Source organism: Benincasa hispida, chromosome 10, assembly GCF_009727055.1.
Source record: "Benincasa hispida cultivar B227 chromosome 10, ASM972705v1, whole genome shotgun sequence".
Lineage (NCBI taxonomy): Eukaryota > Viridiplantae > Streptophyta > Magnoliopsida > Cucurbitales > Cucurbitaceae > Benincasa > Benincasa hispida.
Genome location: NC_052358.1, coordinates 11,811,834 through 11,822,780, shown reverse-complemented (window position 1 = coordinate 11,822,780; position 10,947 = coordinate 11,811,834). Strand labels below are relative to the sequence as shown.

Sequence of the window (10,947 nt, the reverse complement as noted above, 5' to 3'; positions counted from 1 at the left end):
TACTCTTTGGCCATTTACCTTGAATGTGTTGGTGCCATCTTCCCCTGTTACTTCCACTGCTTCAAATGGAAAGACTATTTTAATGATGGACCTAACCACCTGAATTTTAACTTCCCTGAAAAGAAAGAAGGCATATTTCAGGTGATTAGGTAATGGTTTCAACTCGAGTACTAGTGGCTCCTCAAGTGATGGACGTGTTGGTTTTTTCCGCCGCTCACTCAGACTTGGTGGCTCTAGTTCTTTCAGGTTCTCCTCCAATGCGAGGACCTCGCATACATGGGTCTCTTATTCAGGCAACTCAATACTTTTCAGTTGACAATCTTCACTATCTGAGAACTTTAATGTGTTGAGCACATTAAACTTTACCTCTTAATTATCTATGCGCATAGTTAATTCTCCTTTATGCACATCAATTAGAACTTTCTCAGTAGCTAGGAAGGGGCATCCAAGGATAATTGGTACTTTCCTATTCGCTTTATAGTCCAAGATAATAAAGTCTGCTGGGAATATGAAGTTGTCAACCTTTACCAGAACGTCTTCAATCTTTCCTTCTGGGTACTTGATTGGTCTGTCAGCGAGCTGAAAAGTAACAGAAGTGGGTTGTGCTTCGCCAATTCCTAATTTCTTAAAAATTGAGAGAGGCATGAGATTATGCTTGCTCCCAAATCACACAACGCATGACCCACATCCCATCCTCCTATCGAGCAAGGAACTGTGAAGCTCCCAGGGTCCTTCTGTTTCTTAGGTAGACTATTGCTTACTAACGCGTTGCATTCTTGCATTAGCACGATTACTTCCGTTTCGCTGACTCTTCTTTTCTTTGTCAAAATGTCCTTAAAAAATTTGACATATTTTGGAATTTGCTCCAGGGCTTCTATAAGTGGAATGTTGATATGCAATTGCCTCAGGGGCTCAAGAAAGCGCTTGAATTATTCATCATCATTCTTCTTCATTAGATGCCTAGGGAATGGTGCGTTCAACGACACTGCAGGTTTTTCTGCATTAGACGTATTGGGTTCTGAATGGCTTGTAGTCTCATGCGTTCTTTCTTCTTGATCCATTGAACGTGTGATGCGTTCTTTTGAAGGACTACTGTTTCTTGGATTCATTCTTTTTTCTTCAAGAGCTCTTCCATTTCGTAACGTCACCGCGTGACATTGCTCCTTCCCATTGTTCCCAGGTGTTTCTATATTGCTAAGTAGAACTCCAGGCTGTCTGCTCTTCAACTCGCTCGCTATTTGTCCTACCTGTATTTCCAGGTTTCTGATAGACGATGCCTGGCTTTTCAGCAACGCGTCATTCTGGGCTATGTACTCCTTCAATAGGTTCTCAAGTGGAGATCTTGAACTCGCGCCTGTCCTTCTCTATTAAAGGCATGTTGGTGTGGCTTATGCGTTTGTTGAAATGCAGGCGGCAATCCATTCCTTTGTTGTTGGTTCGCCCCTGGGTGGTGCTCCTGAAGATTTCCTCCTGTCCAAGAAAAATTTGGATGGTTTCTCCATCCGGGATTATATGTATTGGAAAATGGGTTGTTTTTTATGAAGCATACTGACTGAGGGTTTTGTGGACATTCAACATAGAAGTGAGGATATCCTCAGCCCACACAACTAACCATGGGCTGCCTGAACGCTTCTACCTGATTCACCTTCTGCTCATTTGATACGTTTCCTACTTTATGTTCTGCAAAAGAATGGTCATTATAGCCACTTGTGCAGAAAGTGTGGCTATTGCATTGGAATCGATAGAATTAACGTTATAAGATCTTTTCTTCTTGTCAGCTCTTCCATCATACGTATCGTCCACCCATTCCATGTTGTGTTTAGCAATTTGGTCTAAAATCTCCTTCGCTTCAGAGTAAGATTTATCCATAATTCCACCTGTCGCTGCTGCGTCTGCTGCCATCTGTGATGCTCTATTCAATCTTTCATAAAACGTCTCCATTTGGATAGTTAGAGGTAGTCCATGGTTTGGGCAATTCTTGACCAATCCCTTAAAATGCTCCCATGCGGCGCTTAAGGTTTCAACTTTTTCTTGTTCAAAATTCATAATCTCTCAACGTCTCCTCGCGTTGGTGGTAGGTGGGAAGTATTTTTGCATAAAATTTTCCACCAACTTCTCCCAGGTGGTGATTTCACCAGGCTCCAGTGAGCTCACCCATTGTTTTGTGTCATCACGCAAAGAATAGGGGAACAAAGACAGCCTGATCGCCTCTAGGGTGATTCCAGGAATCACAAATGAATTACACGTTTCCAGGAAACACTTCATGTGGGCGTCAAGATCTTCTCCACGACCACCCTCAAATTGTCCAGTAGTCTGGAGCATTTGGAGCATTACAGATTTCATCTCAAACCTGGTCCCGTCTGATGTTGGGTAAATGATTCCTGGAGAGAAATCATACAGTATAGGGGATGCGTACTCTCTCATAGGATGTGTGCTGCTATTCGCCATTAGGATTGGATTCTGTGCAGCATGAGCTAGTTGCTAATTTGCCTGTTCTTCCGCCATTGCTCGTTGCCTGTTCTGTTGTCTGAGAAATTGCTACCTCAACCTTTGACGACAGTTAGAACAACGTCGAAAGGTCCTTTCAATCTCGAGGTCGTATATGAGTTCAGGAGTGCTCTCCCTGCTCATAAACGTTCACAAGCTTAGGCTTAGCTTGTAATACTTCTTCGACCGAAGTGTTCCTACAACAGATACAACGAAATTTCTGATTAGTCTTGTTTTTGAATCCCTGGCAACAGAGCCAAAAATTTGTTCGTTGCTATTGTGATTCGCTCTAGGAGTGTATTGTATAAAATAAAGTGGAAGAATAAGTTTTAAGTATAAGTGATGCGTTGATGCTGTGATGCGTTTAAGTATTTGTAATGCACAACACTCCTAATAATGACGTTCAAGTTTTCCTAAACCAGATGCAAATATAAATCTAATTTAGGCTCCTTGTAAGTCCAGGGTCGAACTCAGGGATTCAATTAAACAAACGCAGACCTTGCGTTGTATCTATTGTAGGGGTTTTCCTAAATATATGAAGAGAAATGTGTTATTTACACTAGGTGTTGTGCCTGTGCAAGATGATACAAAAGACTTGAGTGGTGAGTGATGGATCATGCGAAAATGGAGTTTAATGTGAGTGGATGCGTCGGTCCAACATGAATGTACACAAACCAGAATGTAATGTGGATGAGATGGGATGATTTGCTTATCTTTTTGTTTATGCGTTAGGCTTTATTCAACACTTCTCAATGCGAATAACATGAACAACCTATCTCTAGGATGCATGCGTCCAACACAGAATGCAATAAACACCAGTAAGTCTATCTCTAGCTGTACTAGGCGTCCTACTTGATGCAGCTTAGTTATTCTCTCGAATAATCTAAATTAAATATGCTTTTACCAAGTGATCAAGTCGACTTAAGTGTTTGAAATGAAGTTTTTCATAAAGTATGAATGCATTCAACATAAACAAGAAATAAACAATGGCAAAAATGTGATGGATCAAATATATGAATTTTATAAAGAAGCAATTTGTCTTTACAAAAGCAATATTCAATCAAATGAAATGAAAGTGATAAATGAGATGAAAGAAACTGAGTCAAGCCGCAGAGTACAATCTCTTGTATCTCTTTGGCTCAATTCTGTTGTGTACAATCACTTGTATAGGAAGAGGACGAAATATCCTTCTCAAGCTTGGCTTCCTCCACTCCCTGACCGGTGGTGGTGGTGGTTCTCAACTCTTCTGATCGTCTTGGCACCACAACATAGCTTAAACTATGACTACACTAATTACTGAGAGTAAGGATCTTGATAATTTCTGAATTGAATAATTTTCTAACTACGAACTCTTGAGGGACTTCATCTATTTATAGGCGTTGGTCATGTCCACTTGGTGAATGGGTAGCATTAAAGTCCATACCCTGGTCAGCATTAAAGTCCATGCCCTAGTTAGTCGTCTGACTCTTAGGAGCTTTTCAGACGTCGCTTGCTACAGGTGCCCATACCTGCAAGTGGTGATGTGACACAATCAGCCTGGATCAATGAATCTTCTCTACATTGAACTCCCTCTGATGCATGACCCATGCGTTAGAGCTTTCCCTGCGACACCTTCTTGATTATGCGTTAGCTTTTTGTAAAGATCCTGCAATACAATTCGTTAGTGCCGCGATATTTAGTAATAAAACTTCTATTGCATGAGTTCTCTAATGTTTGAATAAATCCATGCATCTCTTCTAAAAACGAGGAGAATTTATCATTAAAAACCTTAGTTGTTCTAACTTAAGAGCAAAAATAACTTGTATTTCTACAAGTTATCACCACCCCCAAATTTGAACAATGTTTGTCCTCAAGCATTCCAAAATAATTCTTTGTCATCTTCTTTGTCTTAGGTGTGCAAAGTTCACCTCTCATCATATCCAGTCATAAGTTTGAGACAAGAGTTTGGAAAATACAACTCAGATTGACTCTTTTCTAAAAAGGACTAATGTTCAGTTTCAGATGCAACAAGCCTTTTATCAATAACTCCTTTCGTTTCTCAAAACATTCTTGTTTTTTCTAAACCAGCAATGCGTTAGATGTTCCTTTTAAGATAAATGCCGGATAAAAAGAAAAAAAAATTATGAATTCACTTACCCATGCGTTGTTCCAGGTATCCCACTTTCGTTGTGGCTTGCCCCCACGGGTGTCATGCGAGCATCCAACTACGGGTGAGAATCCTTCACAACTAAGCTCATATCTAATATTAATGTGTTTCAAGATATATTTTCTTTAGACTAGATAGAGGAGTTCTATGGGACGCGTTGGTCTAGGAGACTTAACTTCATTTTGGCTTGCCCCCACTGGTGTCATGCGAGCATCCAACTACGGCTAAGTTCCTTTTCCAACTTAACTCATGCCATTTTAAAGTTTTTCTTTTGAAGTAATGATAGAGAAGTTGCATTTAAAATTTTTCTTATTTTGTTCCCTTTTCTTTATAATGTACTCGTTTGATGTGTCTTAACTCAGATTTCCCTCATCCCCAAATTTGAAGATGAACTATACTCATCCCAAATTTGGAGACGAGCTAAATCCTCATTGCTAAAAGAGAAACAAAATTTCAAAAAGGCTTTGAGAGTCTGAAAGGAGTTTAAGACTTGAAGCTTGCACGTGTTAGAAAGAAAACTTAGTCTTTTTAGAGAAGTTCAGGCCTTGTTGATTTTCCTAACGCCTACTCTGTACTTATAGATTTCATATAGTTAATATCATTGAGGTCAGGCAATCCCGGAGGTATTTGACACGCGTACAACTAACCGTTGTGAATTTTCAATGGATTGATTGCATAATAGAAGAAATATTTATTCCACCATTTTGGAATTTCCATAACAATAAAGTGGGGACCACATGGCAGAGAGTAAAAGCATTCATCTATAAATACCTTCAGACAATTAAATAAAAGATATACTTGATACGAGGCTTCATACATATCTTTAATGCAATTAATGAACTTGCGATGTTTGTACATTTTCCATAGTTATATCTTTAACAGAATTAATGAACTTGCAATGTTTGTATTAATTATCTTTTCTCTTTCTGCTTCATACATAATGCCTTGCCACTGCATAACACGATTCTTTGTATAATCTTCACAGTCAGTCTCAAACTCGGTATCATGTATCATGTAACCTATATCTTGTATCATCATAGCTTAGGTTTACTTTTATCGCATTTTATTTTATTACCGCAACTTTATTTTACCGCATATTTTACTTTATCGCAATTTTTAATACCTGTATAAACACAACTTTTATTAAATTGAAAAACCCTCGGTCGCATATATCACGAACGTAACACAATTAACCTAAAACAATCCCTGTGTTCGACCTCGAATCATTCCGAGAAACTTGGGGTGAAATTATACTTGGTTTCAACGCAAGGAAACTTGTGACAACACATAGCATACTACAAGCATCCCATTAATAACACATACATCTAGAAGTAGTATCGTATATCTTTGCATCATCGCATTATACGCTTATAAGTTGTATCTTGCATTATAATCATCCATGCGTTGTATGACATAAGAAGATAAATTTTATGCGTTACAAGTTTATAGACAAATTTTATGTCAACAATTGCCATTTAGAAAAGCTGTCTTGACGTCCATTTGCCAAATCTCATAATCATAATAAGCTGCAATGGACAGGAGGATACATATCGACTTTAACATGGAAACAGGCGAGAAAGTCTCCTCATAGTCGACTCCCTCCACCTGGGTATAACCCTTTGCCACAAGTCGAGCCTTGAAGGTTTACACCTTCCCATCAGCACCCCGTTTGTGCTTGTAGATCCATTTGCAACCTATAGGTCTTACCCCATCAAGCTGATCTACAAGATCCCATACCGAGTTGAAGTACATCGACTCTATCTCGAGATTCATGGTTTTGACCCATTTATCCCGGTTAACATCCTCCATTGCCTTTTTATAGGACAACGGATCCTCAACGTGGTCATCTGTCACCATAACTAGGATTTCAATGAAACCCAAATAGCGATCAAGTGGGTTCGTAACCCTCCCACTGCATTGAGGTTCCCTCAACTCTTGAGGTGGAACCGACCTATCAGATGAACTATCATCAATAATTTTGGTTAATGAATCAGGTCCTTCAACAACTCTTGTTGAAGTTTCAGTAGTTTCTTTGGAAAGCTCACTTATCACGAATTTACTACGTGGACTGTGCTCCTTAATATGACCCTCCTCCAGGAAAGTAGCATTTGTGGAAACAAACCTTGTTTTTGGACGGATCATAAAAGTAACCTCCTCGTGTACCTTTGAGGTAGCTTACAAAGAGGCATAACCTCGATCATGATTCCAATTTCTTGGGATTTGCCTCAAGCACATGTGCTGGGCAACCCCATATGCGAAAGTGATGTAAACTAGCTTTATGCCCGTTCCACAACTCCAGAGGTGTTATTGCAACACTCTTAGAAGGAACACAATTGAGAATGTACACCGCAGTCTCCACTGCGAAACCCTAAAATGAGTCTGTAAGCAAGAGTAACTCATCATCGAACGAACCATGTCCGACGAGGTTTTGTTTCTCCTCTCTACTTCACTATTTTGCTGAGGTGTACCCGATGCCGAGAGTTAGAAAAGGATTCCATGTTCTAATAAATAGTCCTGGAACTCATAATCCAACACCTCGATCTGATCGAAGTGTTTTTATTCGTCTATCCAAAGCATTTTCAACTTCGGCCTTAAACAATTTGAACTTTTCAAAAGATTCAGACTTCCGTTGCATCAGATAGACATACCCATATCTCGAGTAATCATCAGTAAAACTGATAAAGTACTCATAGTCTCCTCGAGCTCGCACATTCATAGGACCACAAAGGTCAGAATGTACTAATTCAAGAGGCTCTTTAGCTCGATAACCTTTTCTAATAAAAGGTCGTTTAGTCATCTTACCTTCAAGGCAAGATTCACACACTGGTAAAGAATTTTCCCCTAACTCGCTTAGAAGGCCATTTTTCACCAATCTCTCAATCCTATTGAGATTGATATGCCTTAATCGAAGGTGCCAAAGTTGGGCATTTTCTTTTGGAGAAACTCGTTGACATTTAGATTGAGTTACAGTAGATTTAAACATCTCTATGTTATGGAGGGAACTTAAGGCTAAAGGTCTTAGCACATACAAGTTATCTTCCAGTTTAGCTATACAAATTTCAACACCATCCTTACGAATAAATGCTTTATTCAATTTAAAAGAAATAGTGTAATTGTATTATAACATACACTTTACAGAAATAAGGTTCCTTTATAGTTCAGGAACTACAAAGACATCTTTTAATATAAGAAACCTATTCTATAAAGTAAACTGGATGTCTCCCACTGCCACAGCTGAGACGACGCACCCGGTGCCTACTCGCAACGTCATCTCACCAGCCTCCAACTGTCGCTAGGATCTAATCCCCTTTTTCTGCCTTGGCCTTAGCCTTGGTAGCCTTCTTTTCCTCCAGATAACGAGGACAATTCTTCTTCCAGTGTCCGTCTTGGTTACAATGGAAACATTTTCCTTTTCCAACCGGCGGTGGACGCTTCTTCTGGGTGACAAGTGGCGGGTTAGCAGGCGTATTCCCTTTCCTTTTACCACTCTTCTTCTTCTTCCCCTTTCTAGAGTTAGAAGTAGAAGGTGCAGACTTTGTTCCTGAGGTCGAACCTTGATAGAACTTTTTAGAGGACGAGATAACATTTGCCTCACCTCCCTTTTTCTCCTTACTTTTTAGCAAGGATTGCTAAGTTTGTAACTATTTTAAGAGAGTGGTAAGGGAGTAGTCCACTTTGTTAAGAATTGTATTGCTAACAAAGTGGAGGAAGCTCTCCGACAATGAATGCAGGATAATGCGAACCTGACTGCCCTCAACAATTTTAGACCTATTCATCTCTGCCACATTAAAGTGGACCATCATTTTTAGCACGTGTTCATAAACAGAGGTGCCTTCCTCCATTTTGGAGTTGAAGATGCGTTTTAGAGCCTCATGCTTGAGCTATCCAGACGGCTATCCCAACATTCCCCGCAGGGACTTCATGATCTCACGTGCTGAGACCATGGACTCATGTTTCTTGGCTAAAATGTCATTAAGATTACCCAGAATATAGGCTCGAGCCTTCTCGTTTGAGGCTCGAGCCTTCTCACTTGCCCGTGTCCAACGCTCGTACGTCTCCCGAACATTTCGAGTAGTGTTCTGAAGTGGAATAAAAGGAAATTGATCCTCAATGATGAGTATCGTCGTGAGCATATGATTCCAACTTCAATAGTCAAGGCCATTCAGTTTTTCGACGCTTAGTAAATTAATAGTGGCTGAAGCCATTAAAAACGTTGCTGAAAAAATGAATAACCGTTTATAAGACTTTGCAAAAACCACATTTTAATTAACCAATTAATTTTTTAGCAAAACAGATTCCAAGTACCCTAAGTTAAAAGACTTCTATTTTGCAATGATGTCCTAGTGAGGCAGGACAAACGTCACCGGTGGGATGATCGGATAACCCTTCACTGGGATGAGACATTCTTAACCATTAGGTAGAACCAACTCTTGGAACTAAACCTAATAGCCACCATTTGTTCGGTCCAGAATAGTTAACCCTTAACAATCCTTGACGTAAGTGTAACCCCTCGTTTTTACCCCAGAGTCCCGCCCTAATGTGTTTCACCTATAGGGAAAAGTAGATTAGGATAAGAGACTAAGTAAACCTTATCCTCTTACAGGAGATCAAATAAAGAAAATGCAAAACAACCATCTATAGGGGACACTCCAAGGTGCCACGATGCGATGCGCAGAAACTTTATTCAATCCAAGAGGGGATCGAGGGATATGCTGTCGCACTTTTTTCGCTCCCACTTACTTATGAACACTCTCTCTATCTACCTTGATATTGACCTACCCAAACATTCATCCGTTGAGGGGGACACGCCAAGATGCCTCAGGCCGAGGGTAATCTCACGGTTATGACTATAGAGGAGAAACGCAAGAGGTGAAAATGAGGCATCAATGCCTCTAAGGACTCCCACTGAATGTGTCTACCTAGGGGTTTCTTAACCTAGACAATCCGGTTATACTGATTATGATCTAAGTCATTTATAAAGTTTGCTAAAAAACAACTTTTGCTTTTGAAAAAAAACCAGTAGTCACATTAAACTCTTTAATGGGACTGGCTTTTAGGTTGATGCATCAAATCTATCTAAATTACCTTTCCAAGTAGGTTCTTCAAATAGCGGGTGTTCCATTGCCGTCATCTTAAATACCCCAGCCTAGACAGAACCCCCCGCTTCAACAAAAGGTCTACTATAGATAGACTTGCTACATATTAATCTTTTACTGATTATTTTAGTTCTAGTTTCATTTTATAACCATTTATAAAATTAACTAAAACACTCATCCCACATAACGAAGTATTTATAACGCTTATAAATATAACAAAAAAAATAAAAAAAATAAAAAAAAATAAAGCATACATAAATATAACCCTTATATTATATGATGCATGAGTATGCATTTATGTAAATTAAAACATGCTTCTCTAAATTATAAAACTTATAATAAAGAGAATATGCATGACCTAAGGTGGGATTTATATATATGTGCATACCATATGACATATTAAAAACATACATTGCATGTAATAAATAAAGGATTAATGGATCGAGATGAGCCTTTACAAAATTGGAATGAAATAACCCTGTCTATTACATTTTTCATCGAGCAAACCGGTTCACAAGCGAGTTGGGTCTTGAACCGCCAGGAGGACTCCATCGTGTAGTAAATGCCGTAGGTAGACAATCGTCCAACGCAAAGTAGACGATAGGAGCAAATTAAACGATCGCGTAGACGACAACTAGGCAACGAAGCCTGATCGTCTATGTGATCGCTCAACGAGGTGACAGGTAAACAATTTACCTTGTGTTACTAAGCGATTTTTTAGTTAGTTACTAAGCGACGAAGCTTGCTGACCAAAACGATCGACTATGCGATCACTGAATGCAGCGTCAGGTAAAAGATTTACCTTGTGTTACTAAGCGATTGTTTAGTTAGTTACTAAGCAATGAAGCTTGCTGACCAAAACAATCGTCTATGCGATCACTTAACACGACGTCAGGTAAACAATTTGCCTTACGTTACTAAGCGATCTTTTAGTCAGTTACTAAGCGATGAAGCTTGCTGACCAAAACGATCGTCTATGCGATCAATTAATGCGGCGTTAGGTAAACGATTTACCTTGCGTTACTAAGCGATCGTTTAGTCAATTACTAAGCAATGAAGTTTACTGACCAAAACGATCGTCTATGAGATCACTTAACATGGCGTCAGGTGAATGATTTACCTTGCGTTATTAAGTGATCGTTTAGTCAGTTACTAAGCGATGAAGCTTGCTGACCTAAACGACCGTCCAGTGTGCGCGTGCGTTAAGCGATACGCGAG

The 10,947-nt window shown here is 39.5% G+C and overlaps 1 non-coding gene across 1 annotated transcript; it reads left to right on the top strand.

The window, feature by feature from the left end:
* The first annotated feature begins 1,957 nt into the window (after positions 1-1,957).
* Positions 1,958-2,061, top strand: LOC120089611. Its single transcript, XR_005485284.1, has one exon. It is a non-coding gene; the product is annotated as a small nucleolar RNA R71 (small nucleolar RNA).
* The last annotated feature ends 8,886 nt before the right edge of the window (positions 2,062-10,947 follow it).